The sequence below is a fragment of the Mauremys reevesii genome, linkage group 14 (genome assembly GCF_016161935.1).
Source record: "Mauremys reevesii isolate NIE-2019 linkage group 14, ASM1616193v1, whole genome shotgun sequence".
Taxonomy (NCBI): domain Eukaryota; kingdom Metazoa; phylum Chordata; order Testudines; family Geoemydidae; genus Mauremys; species Mauremys reevesii.
Window position 1 is genome coordinate 10,184,839 of NC_052636.1, and position 26,138 is coordinate 10,210,976.

Genomic DNA, 26,138 nt, shown 5'->3' on the forward strand with positions numbered 1-26,138 from the left:
CTATGCAAGTCCCATATGGTCTCGTGATCTGGATTCCTGGTTTTCACCGAGGCGGCCTGGGTTCAATTCCCAGTGTAGGAACAATACAGAGCTTTCGCTCAGAGGGGAGGCAGGAAATGAAAGGAAGGGGAAGGGATCCTGCCAGCAGGGGAGTTGGACAGTATTAGAAGGGGACCCCAGAAGTGGGGGTGGGGCAGTGGTCTAGAGGGAGATGAGGGAAGGATTCCAGCTCTGTGGGAAGTTGACATTCTGGAAAGCACAGGCCTGGCATGGGGGTGGGAAGAGTGAGTGTGTCCCTCTAAACTCACCACCCAGCAGACTAGGTAGGCTTGGAAGAATTACGTATTTGTTGGTAAATGTCAATTTCTGTGTAAACACACGACCCAATGGCAAAATCTTTCCATCGATAATAATCAAACCTAACAGATGGGCAAAGTAAGAAACATGTTGCTTGAGAACTTATCCTATTCCAATCCTCTAGGGTTCCCTTTTGCCTTAGGCACCACCACGTGGGCATTTCATATCCCTCCTCATTTTCGCACACAGACACACAATTTCCTTTGCACAGATCCATGAACAGCAAAACCTCCCTGTGTCTATTGTCTGAGCCAGGGCATTCGATTCCACTGAAACCTTCTCTCCTGCAATGGCAATGGTCAGACAGAGGGGATGCATCCACCTTCCCCCTGGCAGTGAGATATTCACTCTCCTCTTCTTGCTGCTGCTGTTATTCCATGAGTCATCAAGGATGGAATAAAAAGCTGAGTTTACTCCAGGGTGAGGAAAGAACAGAGCCACCAACGCCCTCAAAAATCTCAGTGCCCAGAGAAAACCTGCCTTTGTTATTGTACTGGCAATAAAATGGGAAAAGGGACTGTCTGAATGGCCAAGGCAGGGAATGAACAATCTACAGCAACATCATTAACCACAAACACACTCTAATCATGCTCCAGCCAGTAGGGAAATGGGCAGGAACTCTGGCTGTTCAGCCATGGCCGCACGTACAGAGCTGCACAGCAGTGAGTGTGCTGGGGAAGCTGGTCTGAGCAAACAATTTGTAATGACCCTTCAGTGAGAACAGAACCAGAGTGTAGAAAGGCCCCTGTGTTAAGTGGTTGTGGCTGAGGCCTTAGGTAGCTGGGCTAGAAAACCATGGGTGTCTTTCTGTGAAGGTTTGATCCTTGCCAGCTAGGCAAGGCTGGTGTGTGGTGTCTCCATGGCTGTACTTCCAGGGTCTGCTGACAACAGTGCCATAGGGAGCCAAGCCTAGACATATTCAGAGGCTAAGGCCAGGTCAATGTTTCAAACAGTGAGTCTAGGCTGCTGCAGCTCAGTAATGGAGATGCTCTGTGCCAGGGTTTCTCAAACGTCCTTTCACTGCAACCTCCTTCTGCCAAAATAACTTAATATGTAGCCCTGGAAAGATGGACCAAGCCCCTCCACTCAGGGGTGGGGGAGTGCCAAAGACTGAGCCCCAGTGGGGGGAGGGCAAAACCAAAGCCTGAGGGATTCAGCCCTGGGGGGGGCTCAGACTTTTGGCTTCAGCCCCAGGACCCAACAAGTCTAATGCCAGCCCTGGTGACCCCATATAAAACAGGGTCATGACCCACTTTGCGGTCCTGACCCACAGCTTGAGAACCACTGCTCCATGCTGAGGGGGGAGAGTTTTCCTGTTGGTGTAGTCAATCCACTTCCCCAGGAGGTGGCAGCTCTGTCATGGGGAGAAGCTATGTCAGTGGGTGTGCAAGCTGTGGTGTTTACCACATTTAAGAAGTTTAATCAAACCCCATTTTTAAAACCACCTGTGGTCTGGGAATGGCAAAGGAGCTCGATGAAGCAGGGTCTGTCCTTCAAAGTCCTGGAGACCACAATTCCACACTCCTGTTGTAATGGGGGTATAGCTCAGTGGTAAAGTGTTTGATTGCAGCTCAAGTGGTCTTTTGTTCAAACCAGGTGCCCTCTTTAAAAAAAATTTCATTTCCATTCTCCATCATGTTCAGGAGCTCCACCATACAAGGACGCTTGAAATGAATGTGAACACTCAACAATTTGCTGTCCAAATGCATAAAAACCTAGCAAACCTGTCCATCAGCTGAAATTAGTTCAAATCCTCTAAGTGTCTAGTTTATGTTTTCATCAATTAAACAAAGGTATCATTCCCTGAAGCAGAGCACAAGTTTGAAATACAGGCAGCATAGAGCCAATATTCATAATGTCAACTACAAAAAAATGATACACATCTAGAGATAGCATCATTATAATCAGCCAATCAGAACCTCTCCATAGACCCCTTACACAACCACTTCTCTGAAATATTGGCTGCAAATATAGAACAGTGGTCGCAGAGGTGATCTATACAGTTACAGATTATGTCAATAACATCACAGGAGGTGACACAGCATCAGTGAGTCTGATACTGGAATACTGCCTCCAGTTTTGGTGTCCTCATTTGAAAAAGATGTTGTGAAATTGGAGCTTGGGCAGCAAAGAGCCACCAAATGTTCTGAGGGCTGGAGAAAAATGCCTTCTAGTGAGCTATTGAAAGAGCTCAACCTGATTAGCTGATCAAAAGAAGATTGAAAGGTGACTTCATTGAAGTGCCTTAATGGAGAGAAAAGATTGGGTATTTAAGGGCTCTTTAATCTAGCAGAGAAAGGCATAAGAAGACTCAATAGCTGGAAGGTGAAAAGAGACAAATTCATATTACAACTAAGGCACAAAAATTCAACAGCGAGGATGATTCACCACAAGAACAAGCTACCAAGGGAAGTGATGGATTCTCCATCTCCTGATGTCATTTAATGAAGACAAGATGCCTTTCTGGAATGTGTTTGCCCCCAAAGTAGCTCTTGTTTCATACAGGAGGCCTGTGATATGCAGGGGGTCAGATTAGATGCTCTAATGGTCTCTTCTGGCCATAAAGTCGACTCATTTCTAAAAAACTGAGTGTAGCATTGGGAGCAGCGTCTGATGTTTCCCTGTCTAGCCGGCTTGCTGCCTAGAAGGAACGCTCCTTGAGTGGGGTGATCCACAGGGAGTAGCTCAAACCTCCAAAGTGCCTGGCCAGGGGCAGGACATTGGCACAGCAAGGGAGGGGTGAGGCAGTGACATCACAAAGGCCTTTTGCAGGACCTCAGCCTATTGGTCCAAGGTGGTGGGGAGGTGGTGACCTCACAGAGAGATGCTGACATCAGCCAGGCAGGACAGGGGCGAGGGGCCAGGGAAACCTCAGAGACCCCTGTGGCTTTGCTCCAGCAAGTCTCCTTCTCCAGGTCTCTCTCTGAGGACTGAGAGAGTATTCGGGTTCACGGACGTGAGCGCCAGGAGGAACCTCTTTCGAGTTTTCTCCTTCCCTTTTAGTGATTTTACTAGAAAACAGCCATCCCTGTTTTGAAGGTAAGAGCATCCTCGAGGTCTGAAACCTGTTCAGTCTGATCCATCTGGTGACAGGTCACTTCCCTTCTCTATACCTCAGGCTCCTCCCCATCTGCCCAATGGGAACAGGGACAGTTCTCGAACTCTGGGTAGTCATGAGCCTGAGTGAGATAAGGGGCGTTAAAGCCCTCTGTGAAGGAGAAAGGGGAGTTTCACGGTGTTTAGCACCAAGGAATTCTAAAGTTTGCTAAAATGTCTAGTCTGTGGAAAAAAGAAATGGTCGGGGCCAAACTTTTTAACCATTGCCTTTTCTAAAGCCCATTCAGGGGTGTGAGTCCCTGTCTTTTCGGTACCTGGGGTTCTTTGCCAGCAGGAGAGAAGAGGTTCCTGCCTCCATTTTTGTGGCCTTAACAAACCAGGTGTTGTGCCCCAGTTCTCGTCTGAGATCCCTGAAAAAGAACATCTTCCCATCCATGAACAAGACAGGACCTATCTTTCAAAGGGGAACAAAGAGACCCCTGGGCCTTACAGACTAGCTAGCCTCACTTCCATAGCTGGAGAGATACTGGAATATATTCTTAAACACTCAGTTTGTCAGCAGCATCTACAGGATAATTTGGTTCTTAGCACGAGGGATCATGGATTTGTCAAGAACAAATCATTCCAAACCAATCCTCTTTCCTTCTTTGGCAGGGTTCCAGGTCTAGTGGAGGTGGGTAAACAGTATGAATGATGATTTGGAAAATGGAGTGGAGAGTATCGTTCTAAAATGTGCAGCTGACACCAAGCACTTTGGAGCACAGGATTGGAATTCAAAACGCCCTTAACAAATTGGAGACTTGGTCTTCTTGAGCCAAACCCCATGGCTGGGCCCCTCTCTCTAGACTGGGCTGAAGTGAAACCCCAGAGCCAGACACTCCTCCTCCTGGGCAGTGCGCTCCGACCTTGAATGGTCAGATGCTGCTTAGCTCTGTCAGAGCAGCTTTGGCTGGGGGATTCTCCCAGCACTTTCCAATAGCGGGAAGGTACGAAATCCCCATTTGACTGCTGGGGACAGATCCCTAGAGGCAGGAGCAACTTGCCCAAAGTCCCACCGGAAAAGGAAAACAACCAGCAGTGGAACCAATAGGGGTGTCAGGATCTTGGAGGCGCTGTCACCCCCACACTAGGACGGTGTTATGCACCCCCTGCTGCTGGCCGAGTTTCTCCGTCCCTTGGCAATAAGACAATCTAGAACCCCAGCCAGGGTTATTCTATCTGCTACCCAAGATCCATAAACCTGGAAATCCTGGACGCCCCATCATCTCAGGCATTGGCACCCTGACAGCAGGATTGTCTGGCTATGTAGACGCTCCATCATCATTCCACACAAAGATGGACTACAAGCCGTCAGGAACAGTATCCCCGATAATGTCACAGCTGAACTTTGTGACTTTGTCCTCACCCATAACTATTTCACATTTGGGGACAATGTTTACCTTCAAGTCAGCGGCACTGCTATGGGTACTCACATGGCCCCACAGTATGCCAACATTTTTATGGCTGACTTAGAACAACGCTTCCTCAGCTCTCGTCCCCTAATGCCCCTACTCTACTTGTGCTACACTGATGACATCTTCATCATCTGGTCCCATGGAAAAGAAAACCCTTGAGGAATTCCACCATGATTTCAACAATTTCCATCCCACCTACAATCTCTGCCTGGACCAATCCACACACAAGAGATCCACTTCCTGGACACTACTGTGCTAATAAGCGATGGTCACATAAACACCACCCTATACCGGAAACATACTGACCGCTGTACTTACCTACATGTCTCCAGCTTTCACCCAGACCACATCACACAATCCATTGTCTACAGCCAAGCTCTAAGATACAACCGCATTTGCTCCAACCCCTCAGACAGAGACAAACACCTACAAGATCTCTATCAAGCATTCTTACAACTACAATACCCACCTGCTGAAGTGAAGAAGCAGATTGACAGAGCCAGAAGAGTACCCAGAAGTCACCTACTACAGGACAGGCCCAACAAAGAAAGTAACAGAACCCCACTAGCCGTCACCTTCAGCCCCCAACTAAAACCTCTCCAGTGCATCATCAAGGATCTACAACCCGTCCTGAAGGACAATCCCTCACTCTCACAGATCTTGGGAGACAGGCCAGTCCTTGCTTACTGACAGCCCCCCAACCTGAAGCAAATACTTACCAGCAACCACACAACAAAAACACTAACCCAGGAATTTATCCTTGCAACAAAGCCCATTGCCAACTCTGTCCACATATCTATTCAGGGGACACCATCATAGGACCTAATCACATCAGCCATGCCATCAGGGGCTCATTCACCTGCACATCTACCAATGTGATATGTGCCATCATGTGCCAGCAATGCCTCTCTGCCATGTACATTGGCCAAACCAGAGAGTCTCTACATAAAAGAATAAATGGACACAAATCAGACATCAAGAATTATAACATTCAAACACAGCCAGAGAACACTTCAATCTCCCTGGTCACTCGATTACAGACCTAAAAGTCACAATATTACAACAAAAAACCTTCAACAACAGACTCCCACAAGAGATGCTGAATTGGAATTAATTTGCAAACTGGACACCATTAAATTAGGCTTGAATAAAGACTGGGAGTGGGTGGGTCATTACACAAAGTAAAACTATTTCCCCATGTTTATTTGTCCCCCCTACTGTTACTCACACCTTCTTGTCAACTGTTGGAAATGGGCCATCCTGAGTATCACTACAAGTTTTTTTTCTCCTGCTGATAATAGCTCACCTTAACTGCTCACTCTCATTATAGTGTGGATGACAACACCCATTTTTTCATGTTCTCTGTGTATATATATATCTTCCTGCTGTATTTTCCACTGTATGCATCTGATGAAGTGGATTTTAGCCCACGAAAGCTTATGCTCAAATAAGTTTGTTAGTCTCTAAGGTGCCACAAGTACTCCTCATTATTTTTGCAGATAAATTAATGGAGGTGAAGTCCATTAATGGCTATTAGGCAGCTTGGGTAAGGAATGGTATCCCTAGCCTCTGTTTGTCAGAGGGTGGAGATGGATGGCAGGAGAGAGATCACTTGATCATTACCTGTTAGGTTCACTCCCTCTGGGGCACCTGGCATTGGCCACTGTTGGCAGATAGGATATGGGGTTGGATGGACCTTTGGTCTGACCCAGTCTGGCCATTCTTCTGTTCTTATGAAGGGAGGGGCAGAGCCCTATGACAGAGTTTCTGTAGTGTAGTGGTTATCACATTTGCCTAACACGCAAAAGGTCCCTGGTTCAAAACCAGGCAGAAATATGATGGCTTAATTTTTCCCAGCTCCTAGTGGCCTGTCCCTGCTGTTGTAGGAGCAGCAGTGATTTCTATGCTCAATAGGTCTGTTATACTTCCCCCATTCCCATTTTTGTCTCCTCTCCCTCTCTGAATGCCTGTGAAGTGGCTTTCCCCCTCCCCCTCCCTCCTGCAATGCTTGTGGGATGAAGGAGCTGGTTGAACAGCTGGAAGATCAGAAGAGCTCCGAGATAGAGAAGTTGTCTGGGACTCTCATTAGGCAGCGATCACACACCCAGAGCATGGACACTGCCCAAGGTGGAGTGTGACCCACCAGATGCAGCCAAGTCATCTCCAGTCGCAGGCCATGAGGAGCAGGTCCTTAAAAGGGGAAGGGGCCCTGTGCTCAGGAGTCACTCACAAGCTTGTACCTCCAGTGAATGCCCTTCGCCCGGACCGCCTGGCCAGTGGTTCGCTGCATTGCAGTTCATTGTGCCTCAGGAAGACTTACCTTCATCGCACCGGCCATCACGGTGCTGTGGGACACTTACCTTGCAGAATCCTGTGCCTGCCTCTTGGCTTCCCAGGGGTGGCTACTTGCAGCCCAGGAGAAGAAGGATGGTTCTGGTGAAAGGAAGACAAGCAAAGCACTGGGAGGAAATTTGGGTGCGGGCTCTGTGTGGGGGTGGGGGTGGGGTGCAGGAGGGGTGGTGCAGCTCCCAATGTGACTGGTACACACAACCCTCTGGCAGCAGCTCCTAGATGAGTGGGGCCAGGGGATCTCCATGTGCTGCTGTCTGCAGGCGCTGCCCCCAGAGCTCCCATTGGCTACAGTTTCTGGCCAATGGGAGCTGCAGAGTTGGTGCTCGGGGCAGGGGCAGCACGTGGTGACACTCCCCCCACCCCAGGGGATGCTGGGACATGCCAGCCACTTCTGGGAGCGGCACGGAGGGATGGAGGCAGAGTGGGCATGGAGCCACCTTAGTGCTGCTGGCACATCTCTGCACATGCATTGGGGAGGGGAGCAGAGGGCCTCCATGTGCTGCCTGGGGTAGGGGCAGTGCACAGAGCTGCCTCCCCTCCCCCGGGTCTATTCCAGGAGTGGGTGGGTGGGGTCTTTTGGCCTGCAAGGTGCAGCAGGTCAGACTAGATGATCACACTGGTCCCTTCTGACCTTAAAGGCTCTGAGTCTAAAAGGGAGAGGGAAGTAAAGAAATTTAAAAAAAAAAATAAGCCAAGCATTGTAATACCAGGATGACTCCAACTGCTCATTATATAGTCCCACCCCTTTCTTCCTCCACTGGGTGTTTAATGACCTGTTGGGATTTGGGACACTGATTCTCTCATTCCATTGATAAACTGATACAACATGACTGAAATTAAACCAATTCCCAGTGGAGGAATCATCATATCATTGCATTAGCTGGGAATTGAACGCAGGTCAATTGCTTGGAAGGCAGCTATGCTCACCACTATACCACCAATGCATCTGGTGAAAGTCTCTGATTTTTCACACTTGGTGATTGGTCACCTTACTTCTCAGCATGAGGCGAATGTCTCTGTGGTCTCTGCCATTAATCGTGGGGAGTTTCCCCACTGATAACAGTTCTTGCTGGGTTGGGGATGGGAGACAGAAGAGGCGTTTATTCTGTTTCATTCCTCTCCATTTTCTGTTCCTCCCCTTCCCTTCCAGGGTCCTCCCTTCCATTTCAGACTGTGCAGTGACACCCTCCCCGCACCCAGGACTCTGGAGCCTCTGGAGCAGCACGATCCCATGAGATCCTCAGTGACCAAGGGTCTTTTCCAACTTCCAGGAGACCCAGCTTGAATCTAAAGGAAGCTCTGTTCCTTCCTGGGGATCCTCTCTCCCTTCATGGAGATCAAGAGCATGAAGCCTCTCTGCCTTGCCTCCTGGGTCTGAATTAATGTCCCATTTCCCACTATGTGCTCGAAAGAAACAAATGTTTCTAACCCAGGTGAGTGGAGTTAATTCAGCTGGAATCCTTCACCCACATTCCTTAGGAGATACAGACTCTCTGTGACACAGACTGACTGGGGTTCATCTCTGCATGTCCCCAATGGGGAAGGAAAGACACTGAGGGCGAAGGAAGAAGATGGACAGAAGGAGTCAAATGGGGCTAGACCAGAATAGGAGATTTTCTGCCTGTTAAAATGTACTAGACTCTAATTGCTTAAAACAAAACCAAAACCCACCAGCTTCTGTTTGAACCATCAGCTTTTCACAGAGCAGCCAAAGTGGTGAAGCACAGACACACATAACCACCGACAGCCCAAGTTTGTCTAAGAAGCACCTATAGTGGCTCATGCAGGGGGAAATACAGCTGTGGGTGTGAGTTCAGGCCTCACCCAGAGCATTGGTTTCCATTAGCCACAGAGCTTCCCCCACTTGCTTTGCCCAATTCACATGGAAAGTGCCATAGGAGGGTGATGAGAGTAAATTCTAAACTCTGAAATGCGGAGGTTGGCCCAGAGATTGGGATAAGGGGTTTGAAGAGAAAAAGCTCTAAGAGTATAAAACCAGACAGTCTACAGGGGGAGGTTCGGTACAACGCCTCAACAGGGAGCCATTCGGGGGTTCACTCCTCTGTTCAATGTCCTGAGAGGTATTTGAAGATGAAGATAACGCCATGGCTAACAGGTGACTGGCATGTCCTGGGTTAAAGAAAGGGACCTGGGTTAATAGTCTGAAGATTTGCGTTACCGTCACTGTCTGACCCCCCTTCAGTGCGGAGCAGGTGTGTGCGTTGCTGGGTGGAACGCACAGACTCCTGCAGAGCAGGGGCAGCTGTTTCCATGGCAGAGAGCCTGGCACTTAGGAGACTTTCTACACTTGCTGTTTTGAAGCAATTCAGTAAAATAACAGTGGAGCTACAATGTCTGGTCCAAAATTTCAGCCCCCCTGGTGCAAAAACGCTATTTTAGGATCTACATCGGAGGCTCCTGGCACTAGGATACCTGGCCAGAGAGCTCAGTGGGGGTGTAACAGCTGCTGACTCTGAGGGTCCCGGGCTAAATCCACTTGCAGGGGGAAGTGTTTTGATTTATTTGATGGCTAATGAGCACCAGCTACCAGGGGAGAAGCCCTGAGAGTCGCTGCCACTCCAGCTGCTGCTAGGGCAGGGGGGAGCCCCAGGGGGCCAGCTGCTGCTCTGGCCACCCCAGAAGTGCTGCCAGAGGCCACCAAGCTGTGGCTGCTCCTGCTGCCCTCGGGACCACTGGTCAAGTGGTCCCCAAGGCCAGCCGCATTGGCCGCTGCTTGGGCGGTCCCTGGAGCCAGTTGATTGAGTGGCCCTGGAGTCAGCCACTGTGCCCACTGCAGAAGTCACGGAGGTTGCAGGAAATCACAGAATCCGTCACTTCCACCACCTCCGTGATAGACACGGAGACAAACCCTTCCCTGCTGTGACTGCAGTTCCTGGAAGGAAAGAGAAGAACAGAAAGTGACGAGAGAAGGAAAGAGAGAGACTCCCTGTCACCTCTCTCCCTGCTGCCTCCCCCCTTGTATTCTGTAACCCCATTTCACTGGGTTCCCGGTGCTGGAGCCATGGGGGTGACACTAGAATTCTGGGGATTTGGGGGGAGGGGTAGGGGGCTCTTCACTTCTCAGCATTTCACACAAATTTGTCTTTGGGCTGAAATTTCTCCTGTTAGGCCTCTGTCAGAGCTGTACCCCACCCTGTGTGCGGGGGGGGGGGGGGGGGAGAGGGGCGATTTAAATTGCAGAGCAGGCAAAGAAGTCACCCATAAAGGGTCATATTGATCTGGTGACTGGTTCTGACCGGGGTCACACGTCCTCTGACACAGGCTCATGTGCAGAACATGGGAGCTCTGGCTTGTCCTAAATGCTGTAGAGTGTGAGTTCCTGGGAAAGGGCAGGGGAGAGGGAGCACGAGGAGAAAGGCAGAGACATTGGAGACGAGGAATTGGGGGGAGAAGAAGGAGAGAACAGAGAGACAGTAAATGATTGAAGCAGAACAGGTGTCCCAACTCCATCTTGCTCATCATAGGTGTTCAGAGAGACAGGTAGTTGTGGGTTTTCCAGTGTCAAGTATGAACTTTGATTCTAACAATGTGCATTGAAATATCAAGGGGATCTCCACATACCTGATCTCTTCCCTCTCCCCTTTTTTAGTATTAATTTTTATTTTGATGTGTTTGGCTTAACCGTGATCGTCTCTTTCCCCACCTGTATTGCAATTTGGGGTTTATGTTTATTTTGCCTCCCTGTTGTTCATGTCATCATAATTATAACAGCAAAGGAATCTGCAGGAGCAAAAACTGACTCAAAACTTCATTTCACCATCGTGCCGGAACATCATACAAACAGCTCACACAGCTGGAATCATAACATGCAAGGCCAGGGGATGGGAGATGCAGGTTTCCAAGGGTTCTGTCTTTCTCAGATGACACATTCCCGCCCCTTGTGTGCCTCCATCCTGTATGACCTGCTGGACTTTGACACATTTATTGTCTCATTCTATAGATAATGTGATTGTAACACAATGGGACTGAAATTAAACCACTTCCAGATGAGGAAACAACAGAAGAGAAAATCCATTATTGCATTGGCTGGGAATCAAACCCAGATGAATTGCTTGGAAAACACCTACACACACCACTATACCACCAATGCATCTGGCAGGAGTAGCTTTCCTGCAGGCTCTGTGCGCTGGCAAAGGGGGTGACACATGACCATGAAGTTAATGAACAGAGTGGATGGGCTGGAAGCTGCCTGACAGCTGGGAGCAGAGTTAGGATCCCAGAGTGACTGAAAGGGGGCAATGGTGAAAACAGATCTCATTGGAAGCTGGCCCCACACCCGCCCCGCCCCTAGGAAAGGGGAACTGAAGCTCAACTTCAATCACAGAAAAATCTTCCCTGAGAAGGAAGGGGACAGCTTGTTTTAAAGACCAGGTTTGTGTTTGTTCCTGCTACATACGGAGGGGCTGGGTAGTGCTGATTCCAGCCCCCAGACTCTGGGAGGATAAGGAACAAATTCAGGCTGCCAGTGACCTGCAGGAGGGAGATGATCTTTTGACAGTGAGGGACGCCTCGTCCTAAAGGCCTTTGTCTGCCCCCTTCCAGTGACTGTTTGGCACAGGAATGCAGCCCCCACTCCTGGGTCTCTCCTGGGGAAATAATGTTTCTGTGCAAAACACCAAAGCTTTTAACAGAAAAGAAAAGGAAATGGCCACACGATGGGATTAGGACATAAGGAATGAAACACAAGATCCTTCTCCCATGTGCATTGATTTTAACCTTGGTGGTGGTGGTTTTGTATCCATGTTGGCCTGGGGTGCTGGGCATTGGCCACTTTCGGGAGAGTGAGCTAGATGAACTGGTCTGACTCAGTGTGGCTGTTCTTATGTTCTAACTGCTGGTTATGGAAGAGACGCCCTTCCAGGCTACACAGAACTGAAGAAGGGTGCTGGGTTAGCTCCACAGCTTGTCTCTTTCACCAACAGAGGTTGGTCCTCTGCAAGCTCTTACCCTCACCTGCCTTGTCTCTCTTGGACTCTGAAAAGTGCTTTCTCTCCACTCCCTTTGGAGAGAAGTTAAGTTTCCCTTTGGGCAACTATCAGGCTGAAGCAATTGTATTGACTGTGACACTAGAATTGAAGATTTAATATTATAAATAAATGAGTCTAAATCTGAGGTTCTGGTTTTCACATTGGTTTTTCTAACTCAGTTCCCAATTCTCTTCTAGAAAGGCCTCCAGGACGCCTGCCCAGCCCAGCAAAAGTGGCAAGGAGAAAGCCCACACTGCTGCTCTTTCAGGTACTTGAAGGCTGCTATCAAATCCCCCCTCACTCCGTCAGTCCCCAGTCTGTGGCAGTGCCTGGGATTCTTCCGTCCTAAGTGCAGGACTCTGCACTTCTCCTTGTTGAACCTCCTCAGATTTCTTTGGGCCCAATCCTCCAATTTTTCTACGTCACTCTGGACCCAAACCCTGTCCTCCAGCGCTTGGATTCTTTACATGCTTTCACAGAGCAAAGAGCACATGTTCCATGATTTCACAGGGCAGAGTTTTGTGCTATCGGGAGCTTTCCCTGTGTGGATTTGACAGGTGGATCAACATAGAGACACACTGACCCTTCTCAGGGTGCTGAGCACTGTGAGTCTCCTTGTTGCCACCTGCCACAAGGAAGAGGGAGTTTTGCATTTGGCAGCTGGATGTTAGTGACCAAACTCACCAGCCTGCTGGAACTCAAGGACCCTCCTCTGAGCTACAGCAGCCATCTTAACCCTTGAGTTCCTTCAATGTGTCCCCCTCTGGGGTCCAGCCCAGATCACCATATACTTGGTGAAATCCCAGATCCTCTCTTCCCCAAGTATCCCAGGTTACTAGTTTTACTGTGGACCATTGCTACTGTATCTCACACAGCACCTGAGTACAGTTATCGAACAAGCAAAAAATTTATTTAACAATGGATAGAGATTTAAACAAACAAACGTGAGTGATGGAAACCAACTGTTACCAACTAAACAAAGGCAGAAAATGATAGAATAGAAAGGCCAGCACAAAAAACAGAGAGAGGAACAATAAGATACTAAAAGGACAATGGTTGGAACTCTCCATTTCTCTCAGTTTCTGGACTGATGGGTAGTAGAGCTGTAGCAACAGTTGAGGAACCAGAGTAAATTAAATCTAAGGTTTGAACTGCTAGTGAAGCATTTTCCACACTCACAGCATTCCTAGGGGCTCTCTCCTCCGTGGATTGTTTGATGCCTAATAAGGTGCGAACTGCGATTGAAGGTTTTCCCGCACTCAGTGCATTCATAGGGCCTTTCCACTGTGTGGATTCTCTGATGTACAGAAAGGGCTGAGCTGTGAGAGAAGTTTTTCCACACTCACTGCATGTATTTTTTCTCTTTCGCCTGAGGATATCCTGCTGTGTTGTGGTTTCCATGAGGATCTTCTGAGTTCCCCAACAGGAAATAAATTTATCCACTTTCTTCCCTGGCTGGTTTCCTTGATCTGTTTTTGGTCTGTGCTGAATCTCCCAGGATTTTCCCTGCTCATGACACCTGGACACATTCCTTTTCCATCTTTGCAATAATGCTCTGTTTTTACCCACTGGCTCAACATTTTCAGGCTGAGAATTCTGCTCCTCTTTCTCACATGCCTTTGCATCACCTGCTGTGATAGAGACAGAAACATCAAACAGGGATGGAAAGGGGAAGACCAAACAAAAACAAGTGCTGAAGACAGGTCAAATAAAAATCAGGAGCTGAACTCCCCCAAACTCTTCCCCAAAATAGGAGAGAGGAGGGGGATGAATTCAGCCTTCACATCCCATCCAAATACGCAGGGGGAAGGGAGGAAGCTACTGCCTGGTGTCTGCTAGGATCTATAGGAAGCCATGAACTATATTTACCCTGAGGATATGACCCCTGCTAGGGACAATAATGAACTGAGAGATCTCCCCAAGGGCTTTGTTGGGCATTCCAGATGTTTCCTTCAGGCACTTACAGATTCTGAGGTGGTTTAATGTTTCCTCACCTGTGCAGGGAGATTTCAGGATCTCTCTTTCCTTTGAACCCTGGAGGTCTGGGACCCATGGGTCTTCCCCTTGTTCCAGCTGGGAGATAACATCACGCTGGAAAACTAGAAACCCTGCTCAGATGAAAGAAAACAAAGGAGTTCAGTTGATTTCATAAGACTTGGTCATAAAAAAAACATTCTATTAATTTAACTTCAGTGCTTAGTGTGACCTGGTGGGCCAGGGGCAGTTCTCACTGAAAATGCCAAGATCAGGGCAGGCTGAAAAAGGGAGAGCAGATGCTCCCAAATCTGCTGGTTAACACTGAAGTTAAACTCACCGACCAGTCACCAACTGTGCCTCTGATCACCCACGCGGGTTATCGAGAAGCTGAAAAAAGAAATCACGCAGCCCCCTTTATTGCATCCCTGTTCTCTGGCTCCTAATCAGCAGCTAGGTCCAGTACAGTGAGAGGTTATTTAAAAACTCTGCTCACATAAACAAAGTGTTCCTCTGACCCCAAAGGGTCACCCACATCACCAGGTCAGTATAGGTTTGGATATTACCCAAAATTCCATCCTTCCAGACAATCCTTTAACATCTAAACTAAAGGTTTAAATGAAAGAAAGACAGAAAGAAGTTAAATGGGAACGCAGTCAGATACATTCCAAAATGGATATATCAGGTTCTTAGCAGTATTGGTGAGTTGCTGGCTTGAAAGTCCGTCTGGAACACATCCATAGCTTGGATGGGTCATTCAGTCCTTTGTTCAAGGCTTCAGTTTGTAGAGAAGTTGCTCCAGAGGTAGGAAGGGGGATTGAAGACAAAATGGAGATGATGCAGCTGCCCTTTACATTCCTTTTGCCATGTGTCCTGTACTTCCTGTGTCCCAAACACAAGCTTCAAAGCACGTGGCATGGAAAAGCCTTGGAGTTCTCATTACACAGGCATACCCCGGCATGTCTTGCTGACTCAATAGGTGTATCCCCTTGGTCCTTTCCATGGGCTCATTGTACAGCTGATGATCGTCAATGGGCCATCAAACAGGCTAGGCAGTGTTGATGCCAATATGTCTGGGGGTGTCACCCAGAAACACTGCACAAGTCTGGAAATACAGATATACCCTACATATCTATAACTCACAATACAAAGGTGATACAAACATAGAAACAATATTATCATACTTGGCAAATCATAACATTTTACTGACACCTTACATGGTATATCGAGCACGATTCATTGCAATTTTATCAGATTATATTATTATTTTATTATTAATACCAAAGTGTCTCACAATTCCATCCAGTGTCACACTTGGTAAACCAGTGAATTCCCAGGACCAGTTCCCCAGGGCCTTGAAGATGCCGAACACTATGCTTATGAGGGATTGAAATACCCACATATCTGCTGGGAACACACACACAGACACTGTGTCACTGTGCTCACTCTTCTAGAAAATCATGATCAATTTTGTACACAGTATGGCTTGTGAGGTATCATTTGAAAACGCATAATCTACTGAATATTATCCTCCTGTTAAAATGTGTAGTAACACTGTATGTAAAGTTATGAGATTTTACTGTATGATATTACTGAAAAAGTTACAATTCTGGGGAACACCCACAGACCAGTTCCTCAGAGACAGCAAGGCAAACAGCTGGTCAAACAGCCATTCTCCTGTAGGGGAAGGTGCAGAAGACATTTACATTCCATCACAGGGACCTCTTGAAGCTGTTGTGGAAAACAACCACACAATTGATTTTGAATCAGCTCAGCCTGAGGTTCTTTTCTTGGTTAAAAGTGCGCAGGGGGTGACAGCTATTGGAATACTGTCCCCTGAGCTAAAAATCACACAAGCCTTTTAAAGCTTAAAACCCCAAACAACGACACATATGTTGCACGTTAATTACCTTATTTGGAATATATTGCAAAATATGATGCAAGCAATGTTGGAAATAATTAAGAAAGGGATAGATACGACAGAATATATCATATATCATAATTGTAAAAACAGCAAATGAATCCATGATACACCCACATCTTGAATACTGCATGAAGATGTTGTCGCCCCATCTCAAAAAAAGATATATTGGAATTGGAAAAGGTTCAGAAAAGGGCAACAAAAATGATTAGGGGTATGGAACAGTTATGCCAGACCTAACCCCCAGTTTCACTTGAGCAAACAGGAGCTATTTGACACTGTGCGATACGGCTCCTGTGCTCTGTTCCCAAAGTGTTCTGCAGCAGGGGAGGGTCTCTGGTAGTGTGTGTGTGTCACTGGCATATTGGGGTGATGCTGAAACAGGACAGAGTAGAGGTGGCATCATGGGGCTGGCATGAACCATCTCTCTTCATTTTCCCCTTCCAAGAACCGAGGGGACAGGACTCCTTACCCAGCGAGGTCACCGTCTCATAGTTCTCCTGCATGACATCCCAGTAGAGGGCTCTCTGAGCGGGGTCCAGCAGAGCCCACTCTTCCCTGGTGAAATGCACAGCCACCTCCTCGAAGGTCACCGGCCCCTGAAAGAGCAAGAGTCCAACACTCAGGACCTCTTTCCCCACGCACAGCCCCACTATTTGTGGCAGAGAGGAGCCAATCAAATGGAAGCTCTGGGTGGATCCCACTCAACAGAGTCCCACCCCCACCCCGCTCAGCGTATCCAGCAAATACCAGGGTGAGGGGACGAAGCGAGAGCCCCTTGTCTCTCCCAGCAGATCCATCACACCCCTACTAGCCACTGACCGATACAGGAGATGGAGCCCCTAGCAGGGTCCAGGGACAGCTCCCTGGTAGGAAGCCCAATAGCCTCCTCCTTGTGAAAAGCGGGATATGAAGGGAGAGGCAGCTCCAATAAGCCTGACTCATGGGTGCCCCCTTCATATCTCACAGCAGCCGCTGGTTAGTGAGCTCAGGCTCCAGCACTGGGAGTCTGGTCAGTTTGACTAGCTCCATGTAGATGGGCTATTTTCTTTCTTCACAAATTAGGACATTTCCACCTCCGAACTTCCTGGGTCTGTACCTAGAATCTAGGCCACTTATTAAATAACTCCCAGCAGGTTTGCCACACCCTGGCCTCCTCCTTTCTCCACCCTGTGCATTTCCTGCCCCGCTCCAACCTCCAGACCAGACTGTGCAAACCTTCCCATCTCCAGTGTATTTGCTCTCCCTCTCCTCCAGCAGGAACCCACCAGCAACCCCCCGATAATCTCTACCTGAGTTGGCTCCACTGCAGCCATTTCTCTTCCCTGTCCCACGCCAGGCTGGGATGCGCTGGAGCAAAACATGGACGTCATTCTGCAGCCTGTCTGGGGGAGAAGGGCAGTTGTGGGTGTTTCAGAACCGGTTTTAGTTACTTTCACATCAGAATTCCCCCAGGCCCTTTCCCTGCAGACAGACACGCTAGATTCTGCCATGCTGGGAAATGCTCAATCTGTTTATTACAATGTAGACCTGGCCCCTGCTGCCAGGCTAAGCCCACAGAGACATTTTTAATCTCCCTTCTCCCTCCCCTCACCCCACCGGCCAGAGAACCCCCACCAGATCTTCATTGCCAGGTTGGGAGTCCCAAAGTGTTTTCCCCCGCCCCCCAAGAGACCCCAAAAGCCAGAGACCCCCAAAGAGACCCCACTGGGAACTCAGTCCCTCACTGCCTGCCTAGGACCCCCTCCGCCCCTGCCCTCCAGCAGGATCTGCCCTGCCTTTTGCCTGGCACCCCCTCCTCCCCCCTGCGGGATCCCCTGGTGCTTTACAGGGGCAGCCCCTGGCCTAGCGCCGGGGATTCTCCCACACACACTCTGTGCACTGGGCACGGCAGCAATCCCAGGAGTCTGCGGGGGAAGCCCAGACAGAGCCCCTGGCTCAGCACCAGGCTCCCTCTAACCCCCTGTCCCAGCTCCCCAAGAGACGCCCACCCCGGCTGTTCTGCAGCCCCCAGGCCCCCAGCGATACCCACCTCCAGGACCCACAGCCTCAGGGCTGGGCACATCACAACCACCCCCTGAAACCCCAAATCTCCAGAACCCACCAACCTCACTAGGGTACCCCCTGCCCAGCCACCCAGAGGCCTCCCCCCACCACAATCCCCCTTCAGCTGCTATCTCCCCCCACAGCCCCACCCCCACCCCACAACACTGTTACCTCACAGTGCCTGAGAAGTGGATAGAAAGTGACCACCGCCCCCTGCTGGCCAGTCACACAGGCAGAGGGAGCCCCGGGGGATGTCTCTGGAACTGAAGTATGGAAGGCATGGAGGGACAAAATAGGTAAGAAATGTCCATGGCCTGTCACTACCAAATAATGGCCACCATGGATCCACCCCAGAGGTGGCTGCATCTTAGCACTGCGGGAAGCAACCCCTCACCAAGGCCATTTGCCATGGGGTTTGGGATACTTCTCAACTCACACTGCACTCAGAGTGACCTCCTCATCCCGTGCCAGCTGGTGAAAAGGGTCCAGCCAACTCTTCTGTAACTGGTTGGGAACCACTGACCCCCCAAACAGGGGGAGGCCTCTGGCTTTGATGTGTATTAAATATCTGCCTGGTCTCTTTCTTTGGCAAACATTTTAACAGAGGTAAAGGAGGGAACAAATGATTCACAAAGGAGTCGGGAAAGATGATCTCTGGGCAATTTCACCCCCTGCAACCTCCAGGATGGAGAAGAACTCAGGGCAACAAGTTCCCTCGAAGGAAGAAGTTGCTGGGATTTAGAAACACGGGGAACAGCCCCAAACCCGATAGGATTTTTAACTGACATTTGATAATGACACAGAAAGAGGCAAAACCTGAGCTTTGAGAGCAACGTTCAGAAATGAAAGAGTTCCCAATCTGAGAGATTTTGGATCCATTTTGCAAATTATAGAGAGGAAAGTGGAAAATCAGAGGGATTTTATATCAGTTGTTGATAGGAGGTAAAATCTGAGTGTTTCACATCAATATTTGATAAATGAATAAAGAGGAAATGGGCAACATTTGCAAACATTTTATATCCATGTTCAAGAATCTGAGAAAGGTGTAAATCTGAACTTTTCTTAGTATTTTATAATTAGAGACAGGGGAAAAATCTCAGGGCATATTCAATTAGAAATAGACAACTAGAGAGCAGTGGGGCAAATGTTTAGGGTATTTTATATGAATCTTTGAGATTTGCAAAGCAAATGTGTCACAAACTGCGTATTTGATAACATGAGAGAAAAACACCAAGATCTGAGGGGATTTTATATTGCTGTTAACGAACTAGTGGAAAAGGGGGACTGTTGGACTGGATTTTATACGACTGTCCAATACATAAACACAAAGTAATGGTTCCCCCCACCATTGCCATGGGCAGCAGTGAGCCCTTTGAGGAGCTGATTAAAAGGGCAAGGGAGGGGGAGCTGGAAGGTCCCTGGATAAAGGAAGGGGGCAGCAGTGGGGGATGGACAGGTGACTGGCAACTGATGGTTGGGGGCAACTGTGCTGGTAGTTAGGGGGCAACAACTGGGATTGGGAAACTGGGGTATGGGCAGTCCCCATGGGGGACACATGTGCCTCCCTTCCCTGCCCTGGCAGAGACCCGGCATCTCATAGAATATCAGGGCTGGAAGGGACCTCAGGAGGTGTCTACCCCAACCCCCTGCTCAAAGCAGGACCAATCCCCAACTAAATCCCCAAATGGCCCCCGCAAGGAGTCAGCTCCCAGCCCTGGGTTTAGCAGGCCAGTGCTCCAACCACTGAGCCATCCCACCCCCACCCCAGGGGCAGCCATGTGCTGGGGAATGACTCAGGGCAACAATTTCCCACCTAAACAAGGACAAATCGCTGCAGATAAAACGGGTGGGAAAATGCCACTCACTAGAGATTTTAAACTGACGTTTGAGACTCATGGGGAGAAGGGGGGAAATCGGGGGAGATGGGAGAGCTGATCATTGGAGGGGATGGGGGGGAAATCGCCCCAGATTTTATAGCCCCGTGTGAGACACTGAGCGAGAAAAGGGGCAGAACTAGAGAGAATTTGTATCGGGGGCGAGAGGCAAGTGGCACAAACAGGGACAGGATCCAATTAACTCACCTCACCCCTTCACCCGCCCGCCACTTCCCCCCCCGGGAATTTCCTGGCTGCCCAGAGACAGTTCAACCCCCCCGCGTCCCACTGACCTTCCCCTCCCTACAACTCCAGCTTCTCCCCTCCCTGCCTGACACCCCCCATCTCCCCCCACACCACAGGGGACCCCCCCGCCAGGCCCCAGTCTCTGCCCCCCAAATCCCACTGGGGCTGCGGCAGCTCTGAGGCTTCTCCCAGGTTCCCCGGGGCAGAGTCACTTTCCTGCCCAGCCCCAGTGCCCCCCCCAGGGTCTCTCACTCCCCGGGGGGCTCCGTGGGAGGCTGGACACCAGGGATGCAGGACGGCAGGAATGGGGGTGACAGGCCTCCTGTTCCTCAGTCTCACGGCGGGACCGAGGGGGCTCGTCGCTCTCCGGCTCGGGAGCACTGGAAGACCCGACCGTGGAGGGGCCGTCGCTGGGGGGGGGGGCGGCCCCGCGCAGGCGCTGAGCACGTCCTTATATCACTTCTGTGGCGGGAAAAGTGCTGAGGAGATGGAACGCTGAGGGCTGGTTTTGGCGGGAAAAACCGGTTTGGACTGGTTTGAGCCTGTCCCCTGATGGTAAACAAGTCCCCTCTCAGAGATGGAGTCCAGGGGTCAATAGTTCATATGCTCCAGATTGGATCTTATTTTAAAGCCAGTGATTTACTTCAGCAACATCTTATTAACCAACTAATTGAACCTATTGAACAGTTTATACTTCTTACACCTAACAATGAGATAAAAAAAGGACACAGACAAACCTTGTCAGTAACGGCTAATGTCCCAACTCTGCGCTTATTGCAGGGCTGCTGCTCAGGGACGGGAACCTCCTGGCACCCCAGCCTCCACAATCACTCAGGCTGCACTTTCTGCACGACTAGGTGCTGGCTGAGGGGGGCGTGGGAATTGGTGGCCTCTGCTGCAGGTGATGGGAATCGCAGGTATTTAAAGCCATGGCCTAGAGGAGGGAAGTGCCTAACCGCAGAGTCTGCAGCTGCCTAGGGCCAGCGCTGAGGATTTAGAGTCCCTAGTGCTGCCGTTGCAAGGTTCAAGCAGGCTCAGCCTTGGCATTGCCACCCCTCCTGCGGCTAGTAGCTGCAGCTGGCTAAGGCTGGCCTCTGGGAACTGGCCCCATGGCCGTAGCCAGAGAAGCTACAAGTGGCTCTGTGACTACTGGGGCCATTAAGCTAGAGCAGCTAAAGACACTGGAGTTCACCTCAAGGAACAGAGGTCACCAGTAGGACAGGAATGTCAAGGGGAACAGGGAAGGAGGGGAGCAGGTCAGGCTGGCAGAGGGAGCTTCCAGCTGGGTGGGAGCATGTCCAAAATGGAAAGGAAACAAGTCTGGGGAGAGGTGGTGGGGACCACGTAGCAGACTAGCATGTAGCTGGGAGCCGAGGGAGAGAGGCTGGTGGCTTCAGATTCCCAAGGGCTAAGTCCTGACTTTGGGGAGATGGTGTTTGCAGGTGGCTGGCTCACATGGCAGGATGGGGGCTGAGGGGGGGATCTGTCAGAACTGATCAGGTGTCTGCTGGCTTTAGAATTCTGAGCTGAGACTAGGACCACATGCCGTGACTGGTGACATGGGGGGTACTGGAGACATGGCTAGAGAAGGTCTGAATGAGGAAGGAGATAAATCTGTGGGGAGTTTCCTTGATCACTATGAAAGTTCTGCTCACTGTGGACACTGGTAAACCCACATGGGTGTACAGCTCAATAAGAAAACCCGGGGGCTGAGGGAGCTGTGTATGGCAATGCGTACAGTCATGGAGAGGTGTGTGATCAAAATGAAAAATGTCTCTGAGGTTCAGTAGCGGGTATGCTATGGCACCAATGGCACTGCCCCACCAGGCCCACACTCGGAGTCCACAGTGACTACATAGGGCCTACAAATATGTTTGGTACCAGGACCCACGGAAGGTTAATCCGGCGCTGATTGCCTGAGCACTATTTCAGCCCCACATTTTTGGGTGGACCTCCCACAGTGGGAGCTGCAGAGCCCTCCCCCGCAACACACACACACACCTTCCTCCTGGTGTTGGGAGGGGAATAGGAGAAAGAACAAAATAAGCAAGAGAAGAAGAGAAAGGATGGAGGGAGGAAAACGTGAAACAAAAAGGACAAACCCCAATGTCCACAGTGACACACACACACACCTTCCTCCTGGTGTTGGGAGGGGAACAGGAGAAAGAACAAAATAAGCAAGAGAAGAAGAGAAAGGAGGGAGGGAGGAAAACGTGAAACAAAAAGGACAAACCCCAATGTCCACAGGGACAAAATCCCAGGTGCGCAATAAAATTCTGCCTCCTTAAGCTCGTGTTTTCCATGCCTAGAATTCAACTCTCAACAGATGGATCAGACTGAACAGGTTTTACACCTCGAGGAGGCTCTTACCTTCTAAACAGGGACGGCTGTTTTCTAGTAAAATCACTCAAAGGGAAGGAGAAAACTCGAAAGAGGTTCCTCCTGGCGCTCACGTCTGTGAACCCGAATACTCTCTCAGTCCTCAGAGAGAGACCTGGAGAAGGAGACTTGCTGGAGCAAAACCACAGGGGTCTCTGAGGTTTCCCTGGCCCCTCGCCCCTGTCCTGCCTGGCTGATGTCAGCATCTCTCTGTGAGGTCACCACCTCCCCACCACCTTGGACCAATAGTCTGAGGTCCTGCAAAAGGCCTTTGTGATGTCACTGCCACACCCCTCCCTTGCTGTGCCAATGTCCTGCCCCTGGCCAGGCACTTTGCAGGTTTGAGCTGCTCCCTGTGGATCACCCCACTCAAGGAGCGTTCGTTCTAGGCAGCAAGCCGGCTAGACAGGGAAACATCAGACGCTGCTCCCAATGCTGCACTCAGTTTTTCAGAAATGAGTCGACTTTATGGCCAGAAGAGACCATTAGAGCATCTAATCTGACCCCCTGCATATCACAGGCCTCCTGTATGACACAAGAGCTACTTTTGGGGCAAACACATTCCAGAAAGGCATCTAGTCTTCATGAAATGACATCAAGAGATGGAGAATCCATCACTTTCCTTGGTAACTTGTTGCTGTGGTGAATCATCCTCACTGTTGAATATTTGTGCCTTTGTTGTAATATGAATTTGTCTCTTTTCACCTTCCAGCCATTGGGTCTTGTTGTGCCTTTCTCTGCTCGATTAAAGAGCCCTTTAATACCCAATCCTTTCTCTCCATTAAGGCACTTCAGCACTTCAATGAAGTCACCTTTCAATCTTCTTTTGATAAGCTAAACAGGTTGAGCTCTTTCAATAGCTCACTAGAAGGCATTTTTCTCCAGCCCTCAGAACATCTGGTGGCTCTTTGCCCCAGCTCCAATTTCATTGATGCCGTGTCACCTCCTATGACATTATTGACATAATCTGTAACTGTATAGATCACCGTTGCGACCACTGTTCTATATTCGCAGCCAATATTGTAGAAAGGCTGTTGTGTAAGGGGTCTATGGAGCGGTTCTGACTGACTGATTATAATTATGCTACCTCTAACTGTGTATCATTTTTGTAGTTGATGTTATGAATATTGGCTCTATGCTGCCCGTATTTCAAACTTGTGCTCTGCTTCCAGGGAACATCCCAGCCAGACAAGTTGGTGTCAGTTCTGCCTAGCCTGCTTGATGGCCCATTACAGATCATCAGCTCTACAATAGACCCACTGAGAAAAGGCAGATACGCCTTGTGACTCAGCAAGCTATGCAAGGACCTGCCTATGGACAGAACTCTAAGGTTTTTCTATGCCATGTGCTTAGGGGGATGTATTTTCCATGCCCTGGTTCCTCGCTGACCCAGAGAGAACAAAGGAACACGAAAACAAAAACCTTCCCCCACAGATTTGAAAGTATTTTCTTCCCTTATTGGTCCTTTGGGTCATGTGCCAACCAGGTTATCTGAGCTTTTTAACCCTTTACAGGGTATTTTATGCTACCCGTAGCCAGTGGTGAGCTGCAGCCGGTTCGCACCGGATCGCGCGAACCGGTTGTTAAATTCAGAAGCCCCCTTTAGAACCGGTTGTTCCCGGAGGGACAACTAGTTCCAAAAGGGCTTTTAAATTTAAGAAAAGCTGTAGCAGCTCCCTGCCCTTCCCCCAGCCCCAGCTCACCTCACTCCGCCTCCTCTTCAGAAGCTTCTGGCTTCTCCTCCCCCTCCCAGGCTTCCCGCGAATCAGCTGTTTGCGCGGGAAGCCTGGGAGAGCTGAGAAGAAAGCAGTGGCTTCCTGCAGGTGAGCTTGAGCTGGGGCGGGGAGCGGAGATGCCAGCGGGAGGGGAGGGCTCCAGGCGCTGCGCTGCCCGGTGAGGTCGCGGCCGGACCCTGGGGATGGGCGGCGCAGCTCCTGCCTGCCGGGGTCGGGTCCAGCGGGGGGGTGGGGGGCGCGGCTCCTGCCTGCCCGGGTCCCGGTCCAGCCAGGGGGGCGCGTGGCTCCTGCCTGCCCGGGTCAGGTCCAGCGGGGGGGGGCGCGGCTCCTGCCTGCCCGGGTCCGGGTCCAGCTGGGGCGCGGCTCCTGCCTGCCCAGGTCGGGTCCAGCCGTGGGGCGGCTCCTGCCTGCCCAGGTCAGGTCCAGCCGGGCGCGGCTCCTGCCTGCCCGGGTCGGTCCAGCCGGGCGCGCGGCTCCTGCCTGCCCGGGTCCGGGTCCAGCCGGGGCGCGGCTCCTGCCTGCCCGGCCCCGGGTCCGGGTCCAGCGGGGCGGCTCCTGCCTGCCCGGCCCCGGGTCCGGGTCCAGCCGGGGCGGCTCCTGCCTGCCCGGGTCCAGCGGGGCGGCTCCTGCCTGCCCGGGTCCCGGTCTGGGTCCAGCCGGGCGGTGCAGCTCCTGCCTGCCCGGCCCCGGGGGGTGGCTCCGGGTCCAGGTAGGACGGTACGGGAACAGGGAGGGTGTGTTGGATAGAGGGCAGGGGAGTTGTGGGGGGGAATGGATTAGTGTCAGAGCGGTCAGAGGGCAGGGAACAGGGGGATTGAACGGGGCAAGCGGGGAGGCAGTCAGAAAGGAGAAGGGGTTGAATGGGGCAGTTAGGGTAGGGATTCCAGGGACTGTCTGGGGACATAGAGATGGGGTGGTGGGATGGGGTTGGGGTACCAGGGTGCCATCACGAATCAGAGAAGGGGTTGGATGGGGTGGCAAGGGGCAGTCGGGACAGGGAAGGGGTGGATAGGGCATGGGTCCTGGGGTGGGGGCTGTCAAGGAACATGGGGGGGGGTTGGATGGGGCAGGAGTCCCGGGGGGGCATGACCCCTCATGGGGTGAGGAGGAGGGAACCAGTTGTTAGCATTTTGGCAGCTCATCACTGCCCGTAGCTATACATTTATGACACCCTGTAAATAGCAATCTGCAGAATCTGATTCTGAGAAAGGGCAGGGTGAAGGGAAGTGGCTTCAGCAGATTTAAGGAGCATGCTCAGTGCACCATAAGTAGCAAATTCCTACACGCAGCAGTTTCTCACACTACACCTGAGGCAGCATGAGGCAGGGGCTCCATCGCTGTCCAGACCCCACCCAAGAGCAGATCCCCAGGGGCTGTGAGACCCTCAGCTTCTGGGACCTGTGTGTGGAGTCTCTCTTCTGCCCACCCAGGGCTGCCCCTGGGATCCCTCTGGCCCCTGGTGCCTGCAGCCTCTGGCCACTGCTCCAGCCCCTTCCTGGCTCCTTCAAGCCCAACCCAGGCTGCAGCTGCCACACTCACCAGGCCAAGGACTTTCTGAGGTGGGAACTAGCCCCATCTCTGCCAAAGCCCCGCCCCCAGGAGCTGCCCCGCCTCTAGGCTGTGCCAGAGCCCCGCCCCCAGGAGCTGCCCCGCCCCTGCTCTGTGCTAGTGCCCCGCCCCTGCTCTGTGCCAGAGCCCCGCCCCCAGGAGCTGCCCGCCCCCAGGCTGTACCAGAGCCCCGCCCCCAGGAGCTG

At 50.9% G+C, this 26,138-nt stretch overlaps 1 non-coding gene and 1 pseudogene across 1 annotated transcript; one reads left to right on the forward strand and one right to left on the reverse strand.

Moving 5' to 3' along the window:
- The first annotated feature begins 6,631 nt into the window (after positions 1–6,631).
- TRNAV-AAC lies at positions 6,632–6,704 on the forward strand. Its single transcript has one exon. It is a non-coding gene; the product is annotated as a tRNA-Val (tRNA).
- Positions 6,705–13,463: 6,759 nt separating this feature from the next.
- Positions 13,464–26,138, reverse strand: part of LOC120381920 — a 38,376-nt pseudogene continuing 25,701 nt past the window's right edge.